Source organism: Microtus oregoni, unplaced genomic scaffold, assembly GCF_018167655.1.
Source record: "Microtus oregoni isolate MIOR12 unplaced genomic scaffold, Mior012 000055F_ref0000237, whole genome shotgun sequence".
NCBI classification, from domain to species: Eukaryota; Metazoa; Chordata; class Mammalia; order Rodentia; family Cricetidae; genus Microtus; species Microtus oregoni.
The window spans coordinates 13,525,635-13,550,563 of record NW_024543831.1 but is presented as its reverse complement, the minus strand read 5'-3'; the positions used below and the strand labels follow the sequence as shown (position 1 = coordinate 13,550,563).

The following is a 24,929-nucleotide window of genomic DNA, read 5'->3' as shown; positions in this document are numbered from 1 at the left end:
CCACAAAGTCAGATTGTTTGGTTCTTATTACCAGTAGGGGTTCCTGTGGGGAGCACAGGCCACAGACCTTCCTTGGTGACCCGATCTGCTGCTTGTGGGATAGCAGGGGGCTGGGATAAAAAACATTTTGGCAGGGGAGCTGGGAGTTTTCCTGGGTCCACAGCCCTTGGCTTCACCTGTATTTTGGATTGGAGAGTGCCAGAGATTAAGCTGATCCTCAGAGCCTAAGAGCAAAGGATTGAAAACCAGAGAAGTTTCCTGACATCCATTGAGATAAGGGCTACCAAAGAAACATTGAACTGTATTGTGAAAGGTGCACTGGGTTTAACAAGACCTGGCAGGCAGAGGGCATGTGAACGAGGCTTTGGGTACTAACTAACTTGTGAGTCTGTTCTCCTTCTGCAAGTGGAGAGCACCAGGTGAGGGACCCCATTGAGATGCACGCTCCCTATAACACTGGAGCCCCGCTCCTGCCCAGCCCTTTTCTCAGTACAAAGACACTTCCTCAGGGAGGCCTTCGTTGATCACTGCCATACACTGGGTGCTCCCTTCCTGCAGAGCTCTTTCCACTGTGGTCATTGGGTGATGGTTGCCTTTGTCACCAGGCTTTCTTTATAAGGTTCTTTAGGTCAGGGATCTCAGGGTTTGGTGGTCCCAGCTCCCAGCCCAGTGCTTGGCACAGCGTAGGTACCTACTGAACAGCTATGTGAAATGGGCAGGGCACCAGCTGAGGAGCTGCCAGGAAGAAAGAGGTGGGGCTGAGGGCTGAGGGGACCCCAGTGAGGTGTGCACAGTGCCTGGGCACAGCCAGCCGGCTCCTTTGTGTCTTTAGGCAGCTCTTAAAAGAGCTGTTACAGGAACAAAAGCCACACAGCTGCCAGTGCCTCAGTGGGTGATTGGCCTGCTGAAGAGCCAACGCATCACCTCCTAGGCAGGTTGGTGACTATGGGGGGTGTGGTCAGCCCTGAGGCTGGGGGCTGTGGGAAGGAGGACCATTGGTGGGCCCAGTCCTGACCTCACCAAAATTATTATTTTTTCAACCCTATAAGAGAAAGGGGATATTTTTAACCTTGTTCCATGAAGGCATCCTAGGGGAACCGGGGGGGGGGGGGGAGGCAGAAGCCAAGGAGGGGGAGGGGCCAAGGGCAGGTCTGGGGGCTTCCAGAGAGCCCCTGAGAACAGCTTTTCCCCCCTTTGTCCCCAGCCCTGTTAAATTTTTTAAAAGCTCCAAACAGCAAGAGGGACAGTGGAGTTCATTATATCGAGTTATCTCCTCCGTTTCAGGCGAAGATCAATCTTCTGAGTCTTGCAGCTCCAAGGGGGAAGGGAAGAGAAAGAAAATGGGAGGCGAAGGAAAAAAACTCCCTGGACCAATTTCCGCTGGCTAACACGATTACCCGGCTGCCTGGCAGCCGCGCCAGCTGTTGGCAGGCATGCTGGCCCCCCGCCAGCCTCGCTCAGCTGCTGGCTGCCCCAAGGCTCCCTCCTGAGTGGGGTGGGTTGGCAGGTGTGAAAGCCCCACATGCCCCTTGGTTGGGGCTGCTGAGCACGGCATCCCAGGGATGCTGCAAGCCCTACTGGTACCTGCCGACACCCATTGCTCAGCCTATGCCACAGTCCAGGCTGTGTCCAGTGTCCTGCCATGATGAGTATGCCCTATGAGTCCTTCCCAAGGGAGCCTTCTTCAGAGAGTAAAATCACAGAGAGCTGGCTCCACTAATTTATTTATTCATCCGTTCATTCATTCATTCATCCGTTCATTCATTCACTCACTCAACAAATAGTCCCCGAGCATTCCCTTGGCAGCATGCGGTCCTCACATATTCAGAGACAAAAAAGGTATCTGTGGCCTGTGTTGAGAAGGGGACAGACAAGGGACAGGGGCACACATACACAAGCAGGACAAGCCCAGCTGAGGGAGGACAGAGGCCATGGTGGTGGGAAGGGAGTTCTGAGAGTAGATCAGGCCCCAGAGGCCTTAGGAGGAGCTGCTGGTGTGGGACAGCCACAGTAGTTGTGACTCTGTTGTGGGGGTTTGAACTATTGTCCACACGAGGTGCCCAATTCCAGCAGGGCAAGGGCAGCGTGGGGCAGACGGCGGCTGAATAGTCAGGGCTGGGATGTGTTTGAGGAAAAAATTGATAGTGTCTGCTGATGGCTTGGGTGTGGGTGTGTGGGATAAAACGGAGTCAAGGTGGAGGGAGATGTAATTTTGGGTTAAAAATGAAGTGTTCTGGGTTGGATAGGGCCGTTAGGAAGAGTAAGTAGAGGTGACGGATTGGCCTCCAGCTCTGGAGCTGTGCTCGGAGACTGGGGCTAGCACGAGGGAGCTGGAGGCAGAGCTGTATATAAAGCCCAGACCTGTGAAACCAGCTAAGGGGTGAGTAGTCAGAAGAGGAACGAGGGCCCATGGACACCTGGCCTCCGATGTTTGGAGAGGGAGTGGCCAGAGGAGGCCAGTCCTGGGAGGCCAGAGGTAAGTGTCTCCACATGGAAGAAGCCACCAGCACATCAGATGCTGTCCAGATCTTGGGGACCAGGGCATAGTTTTCTGGGCATCTTGATATGACTGTCTTGTGGAGTGGAAGGGACCTTCCAGCTCCAGAGAGGGCTGCAAGACACTAGCCAGAACCTTAGAGCAGACAGTTGAGTCTTGTCCTTCCCTCCCTCCCTCCCTCCCTCCCTCCCTCCCTCCCTCCCTCCCTCCCTCCCTCCCTATCTTCCTCCCTGTCTCCCTCCCTCCCTCCCTCCCTCCCTCCCTGTATTCCTCCCTCCCTCATTTCTTCCTTCCACCTAACTCTTCCTTCCATCTATTTCCTTTTAAGCTCACTGATTTGTAGGGTTTTTTCCCCCCAGCAAAATGGAGACGTCATCTCAGATGTCACTGGATCTCAGTGAATAAGAGTCTCACTGTGTAGCCCTGGCTGTCCTGGAACTCACTCTGTAGACCAGGCTAGCCTTGACCTCACAGAGATCTGTCTGTCTCTGCCTCCAGAGTGTTGGGATTAAAGGCGTGCACCCAGCGGAACTAATCTTAAGCAATGTTCCCATGGGGAATTAGATAGCAGTATATCAGCACGAGCATGTTTTTGGAGGGCACTTTGGCAACAAGTAGAAAAATTTAGAGTGCTTATATCCTTTGATTAGCCCTTTGGAACTGGCCTAGAGAAATGCTTACATATGCCTACAAGGAAGCAGGATTCCCCCCAACACCCACCACCCAGTAAGTAACGTTTGAAATAAAAAGTTGGATTCCTTCAAGCATACATCCTCGGGGTTCCTGGTCATCCGTTGAGAGTGTGCCCCCTTGTGGAGGAGCACAGTGTAGCATGTGTGGCACTCCCAGACTGCTGGCTCTCTAACCAGAAGCCCTTGGGGAGCACAGGGACCATTCAGCACCCCAGTATCCCCCAGAGCAGTGGTTCTCAACCTTCCTGACGCTGCGACTCTTTAATACAGCTGCTCATGTTATGGTGACTCCCAGCCACAAAATTATTTCCTTGCTACTTTATAACTATGATTTTGCTACTGTTCTGAATTATAATGTAAATATCTGGCAGGTGACATCCAAAGGGGTCACAGTGCATCGGTGTAGAACTGCTGCTCTAGAGAATAATGATCTGAGTGGCATCGTGTCAAAAGCATGCTGTGAAGACCGTTAGGGCTAACACGTGGTGCTCTCAGCCAGATCGGGTGCTGAGCGAAGACGAGCAAAACTTGATGCTCTGTAAGACATGGAAAGATCTATAATACATCGTGGAAGAAGACAGGAGTTATGAACCCGAAAGCAGATCCTGTGTGTGCCTCTCTATGGGCACACATGTACCCCAGAGTAGACCCCGTGTGTGCACCTCTCTACTGGTTCACATATACCCCTAGAAAAGGAGTTTGTTTATTGTACTGAATAATCAAACAATACTCTGTAATAATGGAAATTTAGATTTTTGTTGAGGTTTTTTGTTGTTGTTGTATGTTTGTTTGCTTTGAGACAGAATTTCTCCGTCAGCCCTGGCTATCCTGGGGACTCACTCTGTAGACCAGGTTGGCCTTGAACTCAGAGCTCTGCCTTCCTCTGCCTTTGGGATTGAAGGTGTGTACCACTACCACCTGGCTTGAAAATTTAGATTTTTATCTCCTCCCGGAAGTCTTATAGGTCTGCACTAGACCAGAGCCATCTATTGTCAGATATGTTTGGAATGCCCACCCTCACCCCCACCCCCATGGTGTGCGTGCATGTGTGCGTGCGTGCGTGTATGTATGTATGTGTTCTCAGCCTATGAACTTCTTGGGCCTAGACTACATACTCTGCAGGTACATGTTCTAGGTACATACAACTAGAGACATGTTTAAAAACAGGAGTTGTTCAAATGGGACCCCAGATGGCAGTACCAGCACCCAGGGGAAGCTACTTGAAATGCAAATTCTCAGGCCCACTCAGGACCCCTTGCTCAGAAACTCCAAGGGTGACAGAAAGCTGTGTTTGTTCAAACCCTCTGGGGATGGATATACCTGCTTGTACTAATGGGCAAAAGGCCAGCCCAGAGTCACAGGGTGACCCAGTGACATAACTGAACTGGGCTGGGTCAGGGTGCCAGGCATATGTGGGCCCTTGTGCTCTATTCCTGCCAGTTCTCTTGGGTCCCATTGGGCCATGGCCAAATCTGACCTTGAAAGGCAATGTGAGGCCCAGCTCTTTGTGTCCAGGCACCAGACAACCATCCTTGCTGCTGTGGGTAGTCTGGGTGAGGTGTGGTGGGGTGGGATAGGGTAGGGTGGGGCTCTCCTAGTCTAGTTCACAGATCTCAGGACACATGTGGAGCCTGGGCTGGCCTGAGCAAGCCCTCAGGTCCCAGTCAGCAGCAGCTCTGATCTGATACTTGTTTTACTCTGTGAAATGGACCGGGCATCTTTGCTCAGCCTCTCCTGCCTCTTCTGCCCCGGGGCCTGGCAAGTCCAGGCTAAACAGAGAGCTTGGGTGAGGCAGACTGAAGGGTAGGTCTGGGAGTCTGCTCACCTCTTCCCTGATGTTTCTCTGCAGGAGTCCTGCTGAGGAGCCCTGAGCCTGGAGTGAGGCCTGAGAGAGGTGAGCCATCATCCCGTTGTCCTGTCTCCTGAAGGCTGCCTTTGCTTCCTCAAGCCATGTTGGGGGTGGGAGGAGTTGCTGAGTGAAGAGGGAGATGTTTGGGAATCAGCTTGGGGTTAGGAAGGTGGTTCATAGACTACTGACTGAGGCCAAGCTTATGGGGAACGAGAGCCCTTTGGAAGAGTCAGGACAGCAGCCAGTAGCAAGGCGAGCTGTGAGCTAAGAGTAAGCCAGGTGAGTAAGTTGGGGCTGGGATTGTCGGCCTGGCAGACACTGGCTTTGTGGATGTTGGGGGGCAGGACTTGTGCTGAGATCGGTAAGCACTTTGAGGGTTTCATTCTCTTTCTCACAAGCAGGGTGAGGCAGAACCAGCAGATTCAGGACAGACACCGAGTCCCTCTCCGGACCCCCAGGACACACCTGTACAGTTTTTAAATTTAATTTCCCTTCAGAGTCTCAGTGTGTCTGCTGAGTAAGCCAGCAGAAAAGACTATGGAGTATGGTAAATCTCAGGTCTGGCAGGGCTGGTAGGGGTCACTAAGGTCATGAACTGAGGGTCAGGTTTAACACCTCTCTGTGACCTCCCCGCCCCCATTTTCTAGTGGATCAAAGGGGACTTCTGAAAATTAGTCCTCCTGGATGTTACTCTGTGTAGAGAAGACCATGCACATAGTTGGTGCTCAATAAACGGTAAAACACACACACCAGTTGCTAAGCAACTGAGATGTGGGGAGAGAGTGATGACCTGAGGGTCAGGGAAAGCACAGTCTTCTGCAGCTGAGCCCTCTGCCAAGGCCTATCACCAGAGCAGAGGTTCACTCTGTGGAGGGATCCAGGCCGCCTGCCTGGAGGAGGGGCAGTAATTGTTACTAATTTGCATGCTCAATCACTTCTTTTTAAGTCTTCAAGAAACCTTTCCAGACTTTAATTAGCTCATTCGTCTTAGCAACAACAATCTTGGAAAGGAGCAGTTTGTTCCTTTCTTAGAGGTGGGGGAGTCAAAGCTGTGGGTAGGGACGGGAGCCAGTGGTGCAGCAGGCTGCGGCCTGGGTCCCTACTCCTAGCGTGCAGTCACGGGGGTGGGGTGTGTGCGCGGCAGCTGGAGATGTCAGATCCTAGAGAGAGTGGGGGTGGACAAGGGGCCAGGCCACAGTCATCGGGGCTCTTCTGTCCTTCATGGATGGGGCCTGCTTATCTCTCCTTTGCATCTGGACCCTGCCAGCCCTTCCTGCTGTGGTGTGCCTCCTCTGATAGGGCATTTTGCCTACTTTGCTTGATAAGCCACCCTTGGTGTCCCCTCCTAGGGTGGCTGACCAGCCCCCGCCCTGCTTTGTTGTGTGCACTTAGGCTATCAGTACGTGTCCCGGGTGGGGCTGGCGGTGGCCACTATTTATGGGAGAGGATGGAAATGGGCAGGGAGGTCACTTGAGGAGCACACAGATGTGGGATTTGGAAAGCATGGCTATCGGGTGGGGCAAGGGGGCAGGGAAGAGGGGGGTTCAAGTCTATAGAGCTGTCAACATTGCTGGATACAGCTTCCGAGCAATTAGTGGGCTGGCCCTGCAAGACCTCTGAGATAGAGAAGACTGCATGCTGGGCAGTGCCCAGTGAGCATGTGCGTGCAAGTGGGCTGAGGGAAGCCTGGGAAGACGTACTGTGGGAATTCAGGAGTGGTTACATGAGCAGGAGCTAGGGCAAGAGGAAACGGGTGGGGCGTGTTGGGTGTGTGGCTTCCCTCTGCAGTCAAGGCTGGGCCTGAGTTGTGCCAGGCTTGGACAGTGCTCCAATTTGGCCAAGCCACACAGGTTCCACAGGATGACACCTGTCTGAGGGGACCAAAGGATGTTTGGTACAGACTGCTGAGCCCAGGAGGGTCAGTGACAGGATGTTCAGCTGGTGGGGTTGCTGGTACTCTCAAGGCCATCCTTGCTAAGTGGCTTTCCCGGCCTGACTCTGTGGGTGGGTCTGAGCTACTGACCTGAGGCAGAGTCACATTCCCCGCCAGAACAGGAACAGAGCAGCGGAGGAGGGTGTCAGGCCAGTGCGCTACATTTTTAGCTTTAAAAACTTCTTCTGGGTCTGCTTCAAATGCTGCTTTCTTTTTTTGGTTTTTACCTCAATTCCCCCATCCCAGCAGGAGACCCCATTGTCCTTTCCTGACAGGCTTTTCCAAGGTCTGTGGCAGGGGATGGAGGGGCATCTGAGATACACAGTCCAGAGGGGAGCCCTCAGGCTCTGGGCCTGACTGCTTGGCTTCACACCCTCACCACTTAGAAGCTGGGTGACCTTGGGTGTGTTTCCTAGAGTCTCTGGGCATCAGTGTTGGTCTTCTGTGATTGGGTGTCTGCAACAGAGCTGTTGTCACTACCAGCACTGGGACTGTGGCTCCTTTCAATAGGTGGGCAACAGGGTCAGTCCAGGAAGGAGTGAGGGATGTGTGGGTCATCACCCTGGGTAGCATAGTTAGGGTGGGAAGGTGGCTCTTGCCTCTCTGCCTCCCTTTTGGTGTCAATTGCTAGGAAGCTTCCATGAGCACTGCTAAGCAAGAGATTCGTGGCGTACGGTTGGACAGTACCTGTCCTTTCAGACACAGATGTCCTCAGCCAACAAGGTAGAGGCGGCACGAAAGGATGGAGTCTGGTGGCAAGATGAAGAGACTCCTTTTCGTGGATACAGAGAGGTGTCCCTGGTGATACTGAGGTGGGGCTGAGGGCTCTGACCCACTGAGGAGGGAGAAGAGGGGACAAGAATGACACCTTTCACATGGTGCCCAGTCTGGGTTCTTCACACATCATATGTTCCTTTGGGGTAAGGGTTTTCCACATGCATAGTGGGGATGACATATTGGGAAGGTGCTGACCCCAGGGGCAAAGAGCGTTGAAGCCATCCAGGTCCTGGGCTTCAGGGCCCCAGGAACAAACACAATTTTCACTTCTGGCTCTAGGTGTCCCAGATAGTTACCTGTATGGGTGGGGATGGACATATGTGTGGGGTATGATATTCCTCCCCAGCAGGGAGCACTGAGCAGTGGGCAGCTTTCTTCCATCTTTTGCAGTGTGAGCCCTGAGTAGCTCCCACAGCCCAGCCTGGTACCTGGATCCTGTGTGCACTCCTTGTATCTGCCTCCTCATCCCACCCAGGCCCTCACCACCTGTCTCCCTGGAGAGGCAGGAAGATGCAGTAGGAGAATAAGCATCATTACGGCAGTGTATGCCGAGTGTGGCCAAGCATCTTTCTCCTGTCACCTTCGTTCTGCAGCAGAGGAAATTCAGACCAGTAGTGACTGTCCCAGAGTCACACAACTGGCCTGGGTGGTGGGGCCCACTGCAGTCCAGGTCTGGTTTTGCCCTCTGGAGTCTCTGACAGGTGAGAACCTCACCCCAGCTATCTTTTCCATTTCTGCTCTGGCCAGGCTCCAGGGAGGCACCATACACACATTGTATTAGCTTCCCTGCCACAGGCCCTTTCTGACCCATGTTACAGATGTGCAAGGTGAGGCCAGGAAGGGACTCAGGCTTTTCTGAAGTCAGGTTGTCGTTCATCCTCTTGACCTGCTACTCCAGAGAATCTGGTGACAATCTGGCCAGGCCTTCCACTGCTATAAGTGATGCATATGTGTCCCGCTCTACCCCGGGTCTGGGGACTGCCTACGCACCTGGAGAGAAGGCAGAGGCAGGGTCAGTCTCTACACTCAGGGGAGAGATGCAGGGGCATTTACCTGTCTTTCTGCTGTCAGAACCACCAAGACGGCACAGGTAGCTGCTAAGAACCTGGCCTGTGCAGGCAGTTGTGTGTACTCAGGTGTATGATTTGAAGTCTCTGCCTCAGCTCCTCTATCTAACAGGGAGAATGATAGCAGTTCCACTTTGCAGGCCTGTTAGATGGTTGTTAGTCAACTTGGGGAAGTAATAGCAGAATGCCAGAGACTAGACAATGTGTGCCTCTGTGTCTGTCTGTCTCTGTGGTGTCTGTGCAGGTATAAGCACTCTATACATCTGGAGTCCAGAGGTCATGTCAGGTGTATTCCTTGATTTTTCTCTATGATTTTGTTTTGTTTTGTTTGTTTGCTGAGACGGGTTTCTCGCTGAACCTGGAGCTATTTTGGCTGTATTAACTAGTTACCAGGTTCCTGGGATCTGCCTATCTATCTCCTCTTAGAATTTACAAAACACCATGTCGGGCTTTACATGGGTACCGTGGACCCAAACTCGGGTCCCGATGCCCGCACAGCAAGCACTCTACCCATTGAGCCACCTCCCAAGCCTGGGACTAGGTTTCTTATTTATCAAGAAAGAGATAGTTGAGCCTGTCAGCACAGGCCTATAATCATAGTTTAGAGGCTGAGGCAGGAGGATCACGAGTTGAAAGCCCGAGTGAGGACAGGTCAGTCCAGGCAATTTACTGTCTCAAAATAAAATAACATTAAAAGGGCCATGGATATAGATCAGTAGATGAGTGCTTATTTATCATGTATGAGAGGCCTCAGTTAATTGCCAGCACCAAAAAAGTGGGGGAAAGTCTATTTTCTATAGTTCTAGAGGCGAGGACGGCCAAAACTGAGGGGGCTTGGAGACTGGAGAGAGCGTTCAGGGGTAGATGACTTGCCTAGCATCTGGATTTGAATTTCTAGAATAAAAACAACATACACACCCGACATGGGCTCTTCTGCTGTGTCATCCGGCAGAGCCATCCAGAAAGGCACATGCTCACGACTATGACAACTCCCAAAGGCTCCGATTCCACACTGTTGCTTTGAGGATCATTGCCAACCTGAGAACTTTAGGGACTCATCCAAGTCACAACATTCCCTTCTGGCTTCCCAAATCCACGCTTTTCTTATAGGAACAGTACATTTTCTCCATCCCAAGACCCCAACTTGTTTCCCTTGAGTCAGACATGTACAAGACACAGGGGACAACTGGCATCTTCCAGCCCTGGGGAGACCAAGCAAGTGGCCCACTTGCTGTGACAGTCAGGCCTCGAGTGGACACTACATCACCAGAAGGAGAAATGAGCATAAAGAAGCCACTGGTCCCAAGCAAGTCCAAAATCCACCAGGAAGTCATCATTCCATTTTCAAGGTGGATGGTAATCTCCTTTGATGTCATTTGCCGCGTCCTGGCCACACCAGAGCAGGGCTTGGGCCTCCAGGGCTTCAGGCAGCATGGTCTGGATAGTTTTGCTCCAACCAGGCAGCCACCTCACAGGTTGGTGTCTCGTGTCTGTGGCTTCTCCAGGCTGGGCTGGCTGCGCTCTAGTGGTCCTCTGATCCTAGCTGGTTGGAAGCTGCCTCAGTGCCTCTTCTTTTGTAGGCGTTACCTGAATTGGAGCTCTCTGGGGGCTTTACCTTTGTGACAGATCTCTGCTGGGTGCCCATGGCTTTTGCAAAAGCTTATGACTTGTAACTTCTGAAATGGTAGGTTGAGCCATACCTGGGTCCACTGGAGACAGGACTGGGACAGTCATCAGGTTTGTGCTGATATCTGGGTAGAGGAGTCCTGAGGTGGTGAAAGGCTGTGATGGCTGAAGCACCTTTCTGGTCCTTCTTGTCTGTAGGGATAGATCGCCACTACCCCTAACACGGTAGCTCACATGGTCACTTAGCCATTCGCTCAGCGCTCTTTCTCAAATGTGCTTTCCAGGCTCCAGCTGTCAGGCTGAAGGGTCTCAGGTTTACTCCTGCCTCCCTCTGGGTGCTCAGTTCCCTCTTCCCACTGCCTCTTCCTCCCTGCATTCTGCAGCATGATCCATCAGACACCAAGCAGAGCCCTGAGCACTTTGGTGCTCTTACTTCTGCTGAATGTCATAGTCCGTTGTCCTTAGGTGCACCTCCCACAAAGTCCTAGGACACAGACGTAATGCAAGTCCTTACTGTAACCAGGGTACATTTCCCCTTGTTCCAGAACCTCCTTCCCTGTGCCCTTTGAGTTCCCAGCAGAATGGTCCTTCTCAGCCACATTCTGTAGCATGCATCTCCATTCCTCCCCCGCCTTCTGTTCACTCTTCATGGTGATGAAGGCCTTTCCTGGTCTCTTTCTCTAAACCCTTGTGCCATCCTTTGCCTCCAGTCCAAAGTTGCTGCCCCATCTCAGCTCTGGCAGGGCAATGTCCCACATTGCTGGCACTGTCTGTCTTAGTCCATTTAGTGACATGGTTCCAGAGTAATTCAGAAAAAAAGACGTTTCTTTCTTACATTTCTGGAGTTTAGAAGCCTGAGGTTGGAGGGGCTGCGCCTGAGGAAGGGCTCCTCACCCATCATGCACAGGCGAGTGTACACATGACGCTGCACATGTCATATGTACTGGTGAGCCTGGACCTGTCAGGGATGCTCTCAGGGCTATAGACTATCATACGGTGAGCACAGGGGCCCTCCTGGCTCATCTGTGTAACTAGACATGGAACCCGTTCTAACCTCCTTTCATCCACCCCGACTCTTGCCCAATATATCAGCCCTAGATTTCCTACCAGCTGTCCATGAGTCTGGGGTAAGGGTGGAGGGCGGACATTTCATGTGTTTACTAACTGTGTGTTTGGGGGATATATGTATATGTGTGAGGAAGTACTTGTCCGTGCATGAGCCTGTAAGGGCCAGGGTCTACCCTGGGTGTCTTCCTCTGGTGCTCTCTGCCATACTGTTTTAGACGGCGTCTCTCATTGAGAACTTGGAGCTCACCATTTTGGTCAAACTGGCAGGCCAGGGGTCCCCTAGCCTGTCTTTGTGGCCACTGCTAGTGCTAGAGTTACAGGCATGTACCACCATATCCAGCTTTTATGTGGGTGCTGGGGACCCAAACTCAGGTTCTCATGATTATGCAGTAAGCACTCTACCCACGGTTCCCACGTATTTATTTATAGCCATTTTATGCCATTGTGTATTTGTGAAGGTTTCCAAGCACATGTGTGACGATGCAAAGATAGATGCAGTCTGCTGTAGGGAAGAAGACCGTAACAGAGAAAATGGAGACATCAGAACATGGACTTATGGAGTAGGGCGCTGGCTGTGATTCTTGGGGGCCAAGGTGAAAAGGGAAATAGGGGTTATGTGTTTGTGTTGCCCACAAGAGAAGAATGGCATAGAGACCCCGAGAAGGATGGGGTTTTCTAGGAAGAAGGGCTGCTGGGGACAAGGACATGGCAGTTTCAGCCCTGCCCTACTGACCACCCTGATTGCCTGAGCTATGGAGAGGGAGGTTTATGTTGCAGCTTGAGGTTGGGACAGGGCACTGGAGTCCTTGGATGAAGCTGGGCAGAGACCTAATTGGTGTTTTGTGATCTAGTTCTTGGCATCTGGGCCTGGGAAGGCAGGGTGTGGTGAGCACTGTCCCAGCAGGCACCCTCTGAGTTCTGGCTTGCTCCAAGAAGAAGGAAGCCCTTTCTCCACAGGGTACCCTGCTGCCCCAAGCAAAGCCCATCTGGCCAGAGGTGCGGATAGGCCTTAGTTCCCAATTCCCTGGCCCCTGGCTCTGTCTTGCTTACCTAGCTGGACTTGGCCATCTGTAGCTTGGACCCAAGCCAGCTCAGCTTCTTTCCTGCCTTCATCAAGAACCTCTGCACTCCTCTTAGCCTGGGTCTGGGCTCCAGGCTCATACCGGAACTGGCTTGGCCCTCTCCAAATCCCTTCCATAGGTGTTCAGGGCCTGGGTGAGCCAGCTTTACTTCCCACTGGTGCTGATTTCCTCAAAGGTTGGTGGACACCCCCCACCTTCTGTCCAGTGCTATCTGGTGTGTGTGTGTGTATGTGTTAAAGCCTTTCAAAGGAAAGAGGGGTAAAGAGAATAGAGCATCAACATTATAGCCAGTGGACTTCCAAGTGTTCAGAAAGTCTTCCATATACATGGCCAAGACCAGACCTCGAGGCAGCCTCAGAAAGTAGGACAGCAATGGCATAACAACGGTAACAGCAGAGGCTTCCAGGCTCCTGCTGGGTGCCAGGTGCTGCTCTGAGCATTTCACAGATATTTATTGGCTTAATCCTCACCACACCCTGTGAGCTGTTATTACAGGCGCACAGAGAGGTTAAGGAACTTACCCGAAGGTAAATCATCCGTAAGGGGCAGAATAGGGGCTTGGAATCAAGTGGCCTGGACTCAGTGGAAAGGGAAAAGGAAGGGGCCCACTACTTAGAATGTCCTGGTCCTTTTGGTAACTGACTCATTTAGTTTAGGAGAAGCATAATGCCTTCACAGTCCCTCCATGTTGTGGCACATGACATGATTTTCTTCTTTTAAAAGAAACATACTACTCCATGCTGTGGGCATATCCACTGTTCATCTGCTCACCGGCTGATAGAACTGCTCCATCTTCCTGCCCTTCCCCCCCACTGCTGGAGTTAGTCACGTGCCACACATCCAGCTTTTACGTGGGTTGTGGGAATCAAGTAAACATGAGTGGGCAAATGTCTCTTTAACATCTTCTCTTAATTCTTTCGGATATCTAACCAGAGGTGAGATTGCTGGTTCTTTCGATAATTCTGTTTGAATTTTTGAAGGCATAACCCCTCTGCTACTTCCCAACTGCCTGCTCCTAATTTGTATTCCCACCAACAGTGTGCAAAGCTTGAATTTCACCACATCCTCCTCAGCTCTTGGCTAGCACTCTCCTCTTCTGTCACCCCTGTTTTGTGTTTTTGAGACAGGGTTTCTCTGCATAGCACTGGCTGCCCTGGAACTTGCTCTGTAAAGCAGGTTGGCCTTGAATTCAGAGATCCGTCAGCCTCTGCCTCCTGAGTGCTGGCATTAAAGGCACGAGCCTCCACTGCCACTTTTAAAAAAATGTTATTTGATATTATGTGTGTGTGTTTGTGTCTCTGTGTGTGCATGTGTGTGTGTGTGGGTGGGTGGGTGGGTGGTCACGGCACACATGCCATGGTAGTCATGCTGAGGTCAGAGGACAGTTTTGTGGAATCAGAGCTCTCCTTCTGCTTTTATGTTGATTCCCAGGGCTGAACTCAGCTTGCCAGGCTAGCAAAGCAAGAACTTTTACCCTCGGAGTCATTTGGCTGGCCATCACTACTTCTTTTGTTCCTTTAGGTTTGTTTGTTTGATTTCAGAAGAAGTTCTCATGTCGCTGGCCTTGAACTTGCTATATTTCAGAAGATGAATTGAACTCTGGATCCTCCTGCTTCTCCCTCTCACTGCTGAGTTATAGCTTCAGGCTGCCACGCCCTCCACAACCACAACACCACTACATCTGGCTCGTTTCTTCCTTTCCTGAGTAGCAGCTTTTAGTATCATATCCAAGTTATCACCAAATCCAGCTCGTAGACCTCGATCTGCTGTCTTGTGGAAGTTCTGTGGTTACTGGTCATATATTTAGGTCTTTCCTCCATTTTCAGTGGCCATCAGTGCTTGCTCATTCTTCTCCATATAGTGTCTGAGCATCTCAGTCCCTCCCTGAGGGCAAGGCCGTGTCATTTCCTCCCAGATGATGGCCGTTATTCTGGCCCTGAGTTCCTCCTTCCCAGGTCAGTTGTGGCTCACAGTCCACCAGGATGGTGTGAGCCCTCCGAGGATGCAGGCTTCTCCTAGCCCCAAATGTCCACTGCCATGGGTGTGGACAGGAACTCTGTGACAGGGTAGAGGCCTTGGGAGTTTTTATGCAGGACCAGCAGCCCAGAATCAACAGGACACTTCGAATAATGCTTCAGTGAGCACTCTTGGGCTCTGGCTGAAGTCACACGACAGTGCAGAGTCCCGCACATACTATTGAGAGGTGGTTGGCTTTCATCTTGGTACTCAGCCAAGTCTCACAAACCAAGGGGAACTTTGTAGTCAGAAGAATGGTCTGTACTTGGGCTTGAAGGTTTGGGGTGGGGATGGGAGCAGGCAGGTGGATGGCCACTGGCATTCCCTGGCTGTGCTGTCCTGAACTGCCAAGTTTGGCACTCTCAGGCCATTGGCCATGACCAGGGATTTTCAAGCCAGCTGTTCAATGCAAGAGTCCCCATTGCACTAGAATTCTGGATCTCCCAGCTCGGACAGGCACAGACTCTGTCTCTGATGGGGCAGCCTGAGAAACAGGGTTCACAGGCTCTGCCCGTCACTTTCTGTGTGACCTGGGCAGGCCTGTCTTGCCAAGGTCTTCGGTTTCTCCACCTGTAAAATGAGCATTGTTTCCTTAGGTGTAAGGGTTAAAGAAGATGGTGTTCTTAAATCTGTGCTAGTGGAAAGAACAGACAGAAAAACCGACACTCCCAAGTGCACAAGTCTCTAGTCTGCTTGGGCCCTGGGACAGGAAGCTGGTGTAGCTCACTGACCCAACTCTCAAAGATCCACACTCAAGCTGGCTCTGGACATCCTGGAGCAACCCGGAGTCATGAGGATGTATGAGGATGTGGTTGTGGGGAAGATCTCTCTGCCACGATACTCCACATAGTCAGGGTGGTCTATAGGGAGGCCCAGCTCAACTCTACAGCAATGGGCCACAAGGGCCTACCCATCGGCAACCTAATATTTGCCATTTGGGAGGCCGTGAGCATCCTGGAGACCTGCTAGGTAGACTGTGGTCATAGACAGAAGCTTGACCACAGCCAGTTGCCTGTTTGAGTGGGGCTCTGATGGGGGGGGGGGGGGAGTAGGTCCTCACTGACTTGGAAACTCGGGGACCACTTCTTAGTTAGGGATGCCCACCTTCAGGGACATTCTGAGCTTGCCTCCCTGGTTCTACAGTGGCCTGTGCTAACTTCATCTCCATTTTACAGACGACACAAGAAGGCACCCTTAGGCCGTCCCAGCTTCTGGCTTTCCCGTGGAAATGACGTGGACCAGACAGACATATTTGATATGTTCGAGATATAAATGGTGCCATCTGCTAAGGAGGCCAGGTGTATTCCAGCCAGCTAGGGTTTCTTGTCCATTCCAGCCATTTGCCTGTCCTCCTTGACTCAAGCCTCTTGGACACTCCAGGCCTCACAAAGAGGGGTCAGCAGGGAGACAGCAGCCTTGAGTGTGCCCGAGGGTGCTGTCAGAGTTGAGTGTCTGCGGAAGGGGGCAGCTCTAAGCAAGCACATGGTGACTGACTAGACGAGAGAACCGGGCCTCCCCTTCCCCTCTGCTCCTGCTCAGGGCTGCGAGTGGGAGAAGCCCTGGGCAGCTGGGTTTTGTGCCCACTATATATAGCCAGGCTCAGACACGCACAGCGGCTATTTCTGTGTTCCTCCTCCTACTGAGGCAGGGGGAGGGGAGAGAAAGTAGTCCATCTAAAAATATAACCGGGAAAAATATCACAGCGCTGAGCCGCACCCGAGATCTGTCTCCTTCTCTCGCCTCCGCCCCCGCGCCCCTTCTTACCTCACTGCTGCCTTGAGGGCGCCATCAGGCTGTGGCTCCTCCTCACCCCTGCGCAGCTTCCTGGTGCCCATGGGTGGGGGTGGAGCTGGAGAAACTGAGGCCTAGAGAGGGACGGCTCCAGTAGTGGGCCTCAGGTTCTAAGGGTTATCTTTTCTAGCCCCTTATGATAGATACCCTAGGGACAGTCTGCTGGCTGTGGCCTCAGAGGACTGGCGTCAGGGCTCTGCTCTAAGCCTCTGTTTCCCCTTAACGAAGAAGAGGAGCCTTTCTGTAGCAGAAAAGTGAGGAGAGAGTAACAAAGCATGCCGGACCCAGCCCCAGGCGCCATGACTACCCCGGTATTCCCCACAGCCCGGGTCGGTCCCCTAGCGCCCAGGAGGGCAGTGACCACCTTGGCGTTCAGCGGACAACAACAGTTGCTGGCGATCAGAGTTGCCCCAGAAGGCAGGGGCGTGAGGTTATCCGGAGCTGCCTCAGGCTGTGCCCTGCTGTGTGGCTGTGTGTCACCCACAACCTCCTCCGAAATGGAAGCGATGGTTCCTGGATCACACAGCTGAAGTGGACGGTTGAGAAAAGAGTCTGCCCCCCACCACATATACACACTCTGCGCTCCCAAATAGGCAGGTGTAGACACCACACCTGCGGTTTCGTCTTCTGTGGATGTGGGAGCCTCTGTAGAGTCTGGGAAGGCTCCCCCGCAGACCACCCTTCCTGACACCACCAGCGTGGCTGTTTCTGCTCTCTGTTCTTGCCTTAGGAGGCTGAACTGAGCCCATGGGATGCACCCTGCCTTATTGAGTACCACTGGGTGTCCATGAAATGATAGGGGTGGAAATGTCAGCCTGCTGCTCACCGGCAAGCCAGGGTACGAAGCCACACTCCAGCGGTGAGCATCCGCTCAGGACCAGGGGGCTTCTACCATGCTTGCTCACTAGCCTCTGCCACCGGACTACTTTTCTGCACACAAATAAATCAGTGTATATCGCTAAATTTTTGAATGGAAAAAAAATGGTGGCGCACGCCTTTAATCCCAGCTCTTAGGAGGCAGAGACAGGCAGATCTCTGTGATTTCGAGGCCAGCCTATTCTACATAGTGAATTCCAGGCCAACCATGGCTACATATTGAGATTCTGTCAAAAGAAAAAAAATATCAAACAGCAACAACAAAACAATTTTACATTTTAAAAACAAAATGTTACCCAGTACATGTTACTTCATTTCCTCTTCAAACAGCCTTGAAGTAGGAGTCAGCATTTCCATTCTATAGATGAGGAAACTAGAGGCCCAGAGAGGTTTGGTGACTGGCCCTTGGTCACACAGCTGCTAAGTGGCCAACTAAAGATTTGCTCATAGGCCACCGATGATCCATTATCTTTTCTCCACCATACAGGGAGCTGGTCTGCCTCCTGCACTCCCAAAGAGTTGCCCTGAGTGGGCTGAGAGCGTGTTTGTTCCTGGGCCCATGGACAACGGGCTACAGCAGAGGCTCAGCGTGGCTGTGTGGCATTAGGGCTACACTTGAGGTAGCTGTGCCACGCAGAGTGAGTTGTCTTCTCAGGCCAGTGCCGAGCGCTGCGGAGGCATTAACAAGCCATTTAAAAAGCGCTGACAACACAACTTTGCAGCCTCCCGTTTAAGACGTACTAAAATATAAGCACCTTTCCAGGGAGGAAGCTGCAGCATGGTGGGTGAAATACGGTGTCATCTGCGAGCGTGTTTCCCTGAGGCCTGGGGTAGTGGCAGTGGGATCAGACAGCAGCCGGCTTCCCCCTTCCTGGGTGGCCCTGGAAGGTGCCAGGTGCTTGGTGAGCCGGTGGAAGCATCGGCTCTGGGGGGGGGGGAGTGGAAGGAGGTCCGCAGCTTTAGGGGGATTTTATGGCTGTGGGAGGCAGAGGAGATTAACAGGCTGCAGGCTGTTCATTTCCCAGATGGAGACGCTGAGGCCCAGAGAGTGAGAATGCAAACTTCAGATGGTCCTAAAAGCAGCCCCAAGCCTAGCCTGAGTCCAAAGGGGCATGGAGCGACTCCCGTGCCTACCTCCTGCTCTTTGTTCCAGTTCAGACATTCCTGGGACCATCATAGGCCTGAGGTTAGCCCAAGCCAAACACTGAGTAAACAGCAGAGAATAAGCAGAAATACAATCAAACCGTCAAAGAAGAAAAAAAAAAATTATTACACACAAATAGCATCGACAGCAAACCGGCACCATCTCTGGCTCTGTGTGGAGCCACAGCCTCACGGACTCAGGGTAAATAGTGTGGGCGGAGTTACAAGGATGCATCTACCACCCAGGTACAGATCTGAGGGGGTCTGAGAGGCAACCAATCAGGCCCCGAGAATGGGGGGCTACTTAAGCTGGCAGCAAAGACTGTGCCTTTAGGGTGAGTGTGTGCTGAGGGTAGGAGGTGGGGACTGGAAAAATGAATGTCACAAACAGAGGAACTAGCAAGTGCAAAGGCCCTGTGGTAGAAGCTGCTGTGGGATTGTGTAAGGTCAGCATGGCTGGGGCGTAGCACTGTGGGGAGGTGAGGTGGGAGACATACCCGAAAGGAGATGGGCGGGACTTCCAAGAGGTGCATGAAGGGAGTTAACTAATGGTCTAGGGAGGGCTGCTATACACGTGGATGGTTTCTGCTTGTTACGTGGGCAGATGGAGTATCGTCAAGATTGACCCTGGGAGGTAGGTAACTACGAGTGGTTGTGAGCATCAGGCAGGAGTAGGGGCTTGGACCCACTGGCTTTTTCTGTTCTGAGCGTTCTCTCCCCGGCCGTGGAAGCATCTGCCTTCCCGAGGGGCCTGTTCTTCCTTTTCCACGAGGCTGAGAGAGGCCAGTCAAAGCCAGCAAGAGGATCGTAGTGAGGAGATCTTTCTTGGAGGCAGCTGGAGATGCAGCTGGGGACAAGAGTGTGAGGTGGAGGGTGTCACCCTGTGTGTGTCTCCGGTGAGGTCTAACCCAGGGAGGAGCGGTGCCCAGAGGGGAAGTGGGGAGGAGGAGGAAAATAGCAGGCTTTTCCTAATTATGACTGATTGTGACAGCTTGCGTCTTTAGTCTGAAAAGTATCTATGGGATAAGGACTGCTTTTCTCAATCGGGATAATTATGTTAATTAAAATGCTTTCTTTATGGCAGTTCTGATTAATAAAAACAGTTCCACTGCTCTCTTTAAACCCTCTAACCTTCTGTCACACGGGGAAGGAGGCCTTTCTCAGCAAGTTACGGTTCTTCACACTGATTCCAAGAGACGACCTGCTGCCAGCTTGGCCTGGTGGTGGGCGCTGGGCTCCACACGGGTGAGGATGTATACAGGCAGAGGGGGACGGGAGAGGGACCAGATAGGCAGCTGGCCCAGCCACGGGCAGCATCCGATGAGCCAGGCCACTGTCGCTGAGTCTGCTGAGAACGACAGTGGCACTGATTTCTCTAAGTGCTAGTTATTTCCCACAGAGAAATAAAGACAATTAACAAGCTCCCGATTAGGAAAACTTCCGTGTCGGGGAGCAAGGTGCCTAGACAAGAGTGTGTCTGCAGTGGAGGGATGGACGGAGCTGGGGATGCGTGCAGCCCTGTAACCGGAAGGCCACGGGGGAATGGGGATGCAGATGTTAGGGCTGGGGATAGAAGCTACGGTCCCACATAACCTAGACGAAGTGGCTGTTGTGTTCCAGAAGGGAGGGAGTGAGGGAGACAAGCTGTGGCAGTGAGCTCTGGGCCCAGCTCACTGAGTCCAAGCCCAGCTCATGGCTCTGACTTCAGCTGGTGTGGGTGCAGGATCACACAGCGGCTCAGAGATGAGATCTTCCCATAACGGGTGTGAGTGTGCAAAGGTGAGTGCATGTGTGTATGTGTGTGAGTGTGTGCATGCGGAGATGTGTAAAAGGATGTGTTTGTGCACATCATGTATGTAGGAGAGCAGGTTATGAGTGTGTTAGAATATATGTTGATTTATGTGACATGTGTGAATATATGTTGGAAAGTACATATTGTGAGTGTATGCGTGTGCGCGTGCGCACACACTGAAGCAGTAAGCAGCTATGACAGCAATCTCAGCCCACAGTCTGTGGGAAGATGGGAGGGTCCCCAACAACTTCGGGCTGCTAGAGCTCTGGGGTAGCCAGCAGGCAGGTTTGCAGCAGGCAGAGTGGGGTCTCTCCCTTTCCCTCCCCGATCCTCCTTCGCCAGTCCTGTGGTTCCAACCTTGATCCCAGGACTAGGGCTGTTGACCTGTGAGAGCTACACTGAGGACAGACCTAAGTGGACAAGAAGTTGGGGCCTCAAAGCGAGAGGAACTTCAGCTGTCCACTGTGCCTTCATAAATGACGACACGGAGCTGAGGTCTCAGTGGAGAGGTCTGCAGTGCTGAGAAGAGATTTTGTGGGTTCTGTGCAATATCCACATCTAACCATCCCCGTTCTGGGACATACTCATCCTGCTAGGGCCTAGGACACTACTGAACGTGACTTTTGAGGAAGCAAACCTCTGGTGCTCTGCCTCTCTCCTCCTCAGATCTCCCTCTCTCTCTCTCTCTCTCTCTCTCTCTCTCTCTCTCTCTCTCTCTGGGTGTGTGTGTGTGTGGGGGGTGAGTGTAGGGTACGTGGCTCTTGGATGTTATGGAACACATGTGTGGTTTAGAGGGCACTCTTGATGTCGCTTTTCTTCTTCTGTCTTGAGCCAGCGTCTCTGGTTTTCCCACTGTGTATTAGGCTGGCTTGCCCATGAACTTCTGGGAATTCTGTCTCTCTACTTCCACCTCACCACAGAAGCGCAGGAGTTAAAGATGTTAGTGCTGGGACTGGCTTTTATGTGGCTTCTTGGGATGTGAGCTTAGATCTGCATGCTTGTGCAGCAAGTCCCTCCTTGGATCCTTCTTGCTGCCTCTTTCTGGCCACTCTCCTGATTCCCATGGCTTTGGCAGCCCATACCCTATATTCCAGACACAGTTTGGAGTCTTGTCAATTCCCTGGTTCCCCTTAGCAATAATCCTACCCAGCCTCCCTGCTGTTGGAACTGAGGAAACAAGGTTGGTAGATGCCTCTGCTCTGCTACAGGCTGTGGGAGAGCACGCCTTTGGTCTTCCACACAACTGAACACACAACCAGGTTCTCACCAAGTTCCCATAGTCCAGAATCAGGGTCTGAAGAAGACACTGAGCCAGGCCTCCTGATTCCGGGGAGTTCTAAGAGTGTCTAAGGCCAAGGGGTCCCCATTGCCAAAGACGGTCATGCTAGTAGGTCCCTAGCCACTTACCGTCAATGAGGATGCGACAGGCTGGCTCCCAGCCAGTGTCTCTGAGGTCTGATACCAGGCCTAGAGGTTTCCGTGTGTATATATAGAATTGGGTATGGCCACATGAGTGTACAAGTGTACACAGGGACATGTGTATGGGGGCATATTACCTGTCCACATGCACCACTGTTGGCACACACATGTGTGCACACAAGCTTGTGTTTGGAAAACTGTACACATGTGCATGGTCTGTGGGCCTGCTTCTGTACAGACACACGTGTGGCTTTTTAACATGCATATCTGGGACAGTCTTCACTACTTCATCTCATTGGCTCTAACTTGATCTGTGGGTGGATCCATCACTGGAGGACTTCCGGTAACTCCCCCAACACTCATGTCAATCACAGAGCAGGAGCCCTTGGGTTCACCTCATCTGAGGACCTAGTAAGACACCAGAATTTTCCTAAGCACACCAGCTTCAAACTCCGTCCTTCTGGCAAGAAAAGGCCAGTGCCCATGAAATCAGCCAGGGTGGTTTCCTGGAGAAGTTGAACAGGTGGGTGAGAGGAAGGATGGAAGCTATGGGGCAAGGTTCGAGGGCAATTGTTGCGTGGCTGTGTGTATTCATACACATGTGTTTCTGTGTGGGCTGCTCTACATGGCCATGAAGTTTTGTCACCATCCCCCAGCACATGCCCTAGTCTTTTGTGACACCCTGAACTCCCTTCTCTGTGCTGGGGTTTCCTAGCTCATGCTCATTCCTCTCCCTGATATTCGATATTGATATTGTATCAGGCTCCTGCTGGGTAAATGACCCTTGACCCCCAGAGAGTCCTGGTTTTGGGTAGAGCAGCCCCTAGTCTTCAGAAGCAGATGCTAGTAAAGAACAGCCCTTATTTCTAGATACTGGCGACTCTCCCATGCATGTGGCAGCCCGGTCCGGTAGTATCTGGGCCTGCCCCCCCAGTCTGCTTGGGGCTGCCCCCTCTCACCTCCACTGTATTTACGTGTCTATTTTATGATTTCAATTTTTAATGCCTCTGCTCTTTGAAGACGCTTAATGCTTTCGAGTGGAACATTTCCTTCCAGGACCCGAGCGCAGATTGAGGACAGAGCAATAAATCAACTAATAACTGGAACCTCATTTTCTGCTCCACGGCAGAGAGTTAACTCCTGCCTTGCTGCGCTCCTCTCACTGGCAGCTGCGGGGGCAGCTGAGGGCTGTGCAGGCTGCTGGCCTGCCGCATTTCAGCTTGTTGCTCTGGCCCTCTGTCCTCCCCTTTCCCCCTCTTTTCCTGTGTCTCCCCCACCCTTTTCTTTGGTCACTTCTCCTTAATTCCCCTTAATCATTATCTTATTATTTCCGTCCTTCTCAGAGCAAATAGGAATAGGGGAGAAGCCTGGAACTGCGGACTCGGGAGGCCCCCACGGTAGTGTGAGAAAGCATTTGTCAGCAGCTTCTTAGATACCCCGCCGTGTGTGACCTGGCAGGGATGTTCAATCCCCTCCAAGAATCAAAGTCACCGTCTAGGTAAAGGATCTGTCACAGGGGTGGTGGATCAGGACTGAAATCCAACATCGAGGACAGCCCCGATATCAGATGTGGGCAACCTGAGTCTCCCCTCTTCACTCTGCCTGCAGTGCCTTGGGAGAAGGCAAACAGAGAGGCTGACGTGCGTGAAAGTGGCACTCACGGCCCTTCACTAGTGTGTCACCTAAGTCTGAGTATGTTCACAAGCGTCACGCAGCTGTGTGTGTGTGTGTGTGTACGCATGTGTTTCTGTGTGTGCGTCTTTCCGATTGTGGAGTTCCATCGTCATCCCCCAGTCTAACCCCCAGCCTCCCATGGGACCCTGAGCTCACTCCTTTGTGTCTTGAGACGAATGACCCCCCCTCTGTTTCTTCAGTTCCCATCTGTAACATGAAGGGAAGAACAGTGTCTTCCTGCCTGCTCCTGGTGTTGTAGGCCTCAAAGTCTAGGAGGCTGAGGAGGAGGAGACAAGGTTCAAGGCCAGCATGGGCTACATCGTAAGGCCCTGTCTCCAAAATAAATAGTAAAAGAGAGGAGGGCTGGAGGACATAGCCCATATGCCCTCACCAACACAAACACAGACCAAAATGAAACAAACCAACCAAACAAGCAAAAAAACAGAAAAGAAAGGGACTAGTGTTTCCTTCAGGACTTCACTGTGGTGATTAAGTGACTTAGTTACTAGTAAATGACACTGCATGGAGCCATTATTGTTGGACACACCTGTGGCATGCTCCTTTCCTTAAAGCAAGTGACTATGAGACACCAAAATTATGCTAGGCACACCAGCCTCAGATTCCTGAAGTGTAGGCTGCCTGCTGGCAAGGAAGAGGCCAGCACCCACCACTGGCCCCAGCACAGGAGAGGATGGGCTAAGTGTCCACTAGGTACCTGCTAATGACGGTCATCTTACCTGTATCCTTCCTGGAGAGGTGAGTCTGTTGCTGAACATGGCCACGGACATGCCAGCCCATCCAGGCTGCTTTGACAGAGACAGGGTTGGAGCTGGTATGGATCTAAGCCTGGAGTTCTACTCCACACAGGGCTTGATCCCAGTACTGGGGGACTGTAGATGGCTTGCCATGCATAGCATCTGCCCACTGTGTGCTGCCCTGCCTACGCACCTCTGTGAACAGGACGTTCACCACATCCCAGGACTGCTTGTGATGTTTCCTGGGACCCCACTCATTCCATCAGTGTGACAGGCTTAGCCAAATGCTCACAGCCACACCCACCCCTCAGCAGGTCCCGGACGTGTCAGACACTAAGCCAAGCGGCACTGTGTTCACTCCCAGTTCCTACTCTGCGTGGAAGGGATGGCAGGGCTTCATCCTGTGCACCTGCCGTGTGCCAAGTTGTCCGGTACGAAGCCTGGGACTCTGCCTGGGTCTACAGTCCCCTCTCAGTGGACAGGTCAGTCTCATTATTATCCCAGGCTCCTCTCTGCATTCCATCTAGGGAAGCTGCCCCCTGGTATCCAGCTCCTGGGTATCTAAACAGAAGACTCCACCCAGTGACCACTGTAGCATGTTCCAGCTATGGTCCTCCTGGGGCTATAAACAGGCAGGAGGCAGCTCTCAGCCAAGGGGTGGACATTTTCATTCCATCACATCATTTGGGTACCAGTTGTTGTTTGGAGGAGAGTGAAGTGTGTGGGTATGTGGAGATACATACAAGTATCTTCCCCCAGCCTCACTTGGGGAAGGAGAGGATGCTGGGAGATGCTCATCTGGCCTGACCAAGTGCCTCCTGTGTGGTGGGTGGTGATGGGTATAGAGGATTCCTTGATGGTGCACACCTGTG

General features: G+C 52.3%; 1 protein-coding gene across 2 annotated transcripts in view; it reads left to right on the top strand.

Annotated features, from left to right (window-relative positions):
* The window catches only part of Lingo1 (leucine rich repeat and Ig domain containing 1), a 180,943-nt gene that overhangs the window by 65,759 nt on the left and 90,255 nt on the right, over window positions 1–24,929 (top strand). Inside the window, exon 3 of one of the 2 annotated variants that reach the window (XM_041638569.1) lies at window positions 5,039–5,083. The exons of the other annotated variant lie outside the window; for it this stretch is intronic. The gene's annotated coding sequence lies outside the window, so the exon portion shown is untranslated. The remainder of the gene's footprint in view (window positions 1–5,038; window positions 5,084–24,929) is intronic. 2 annotated transcript variants of the gene reach the window in all.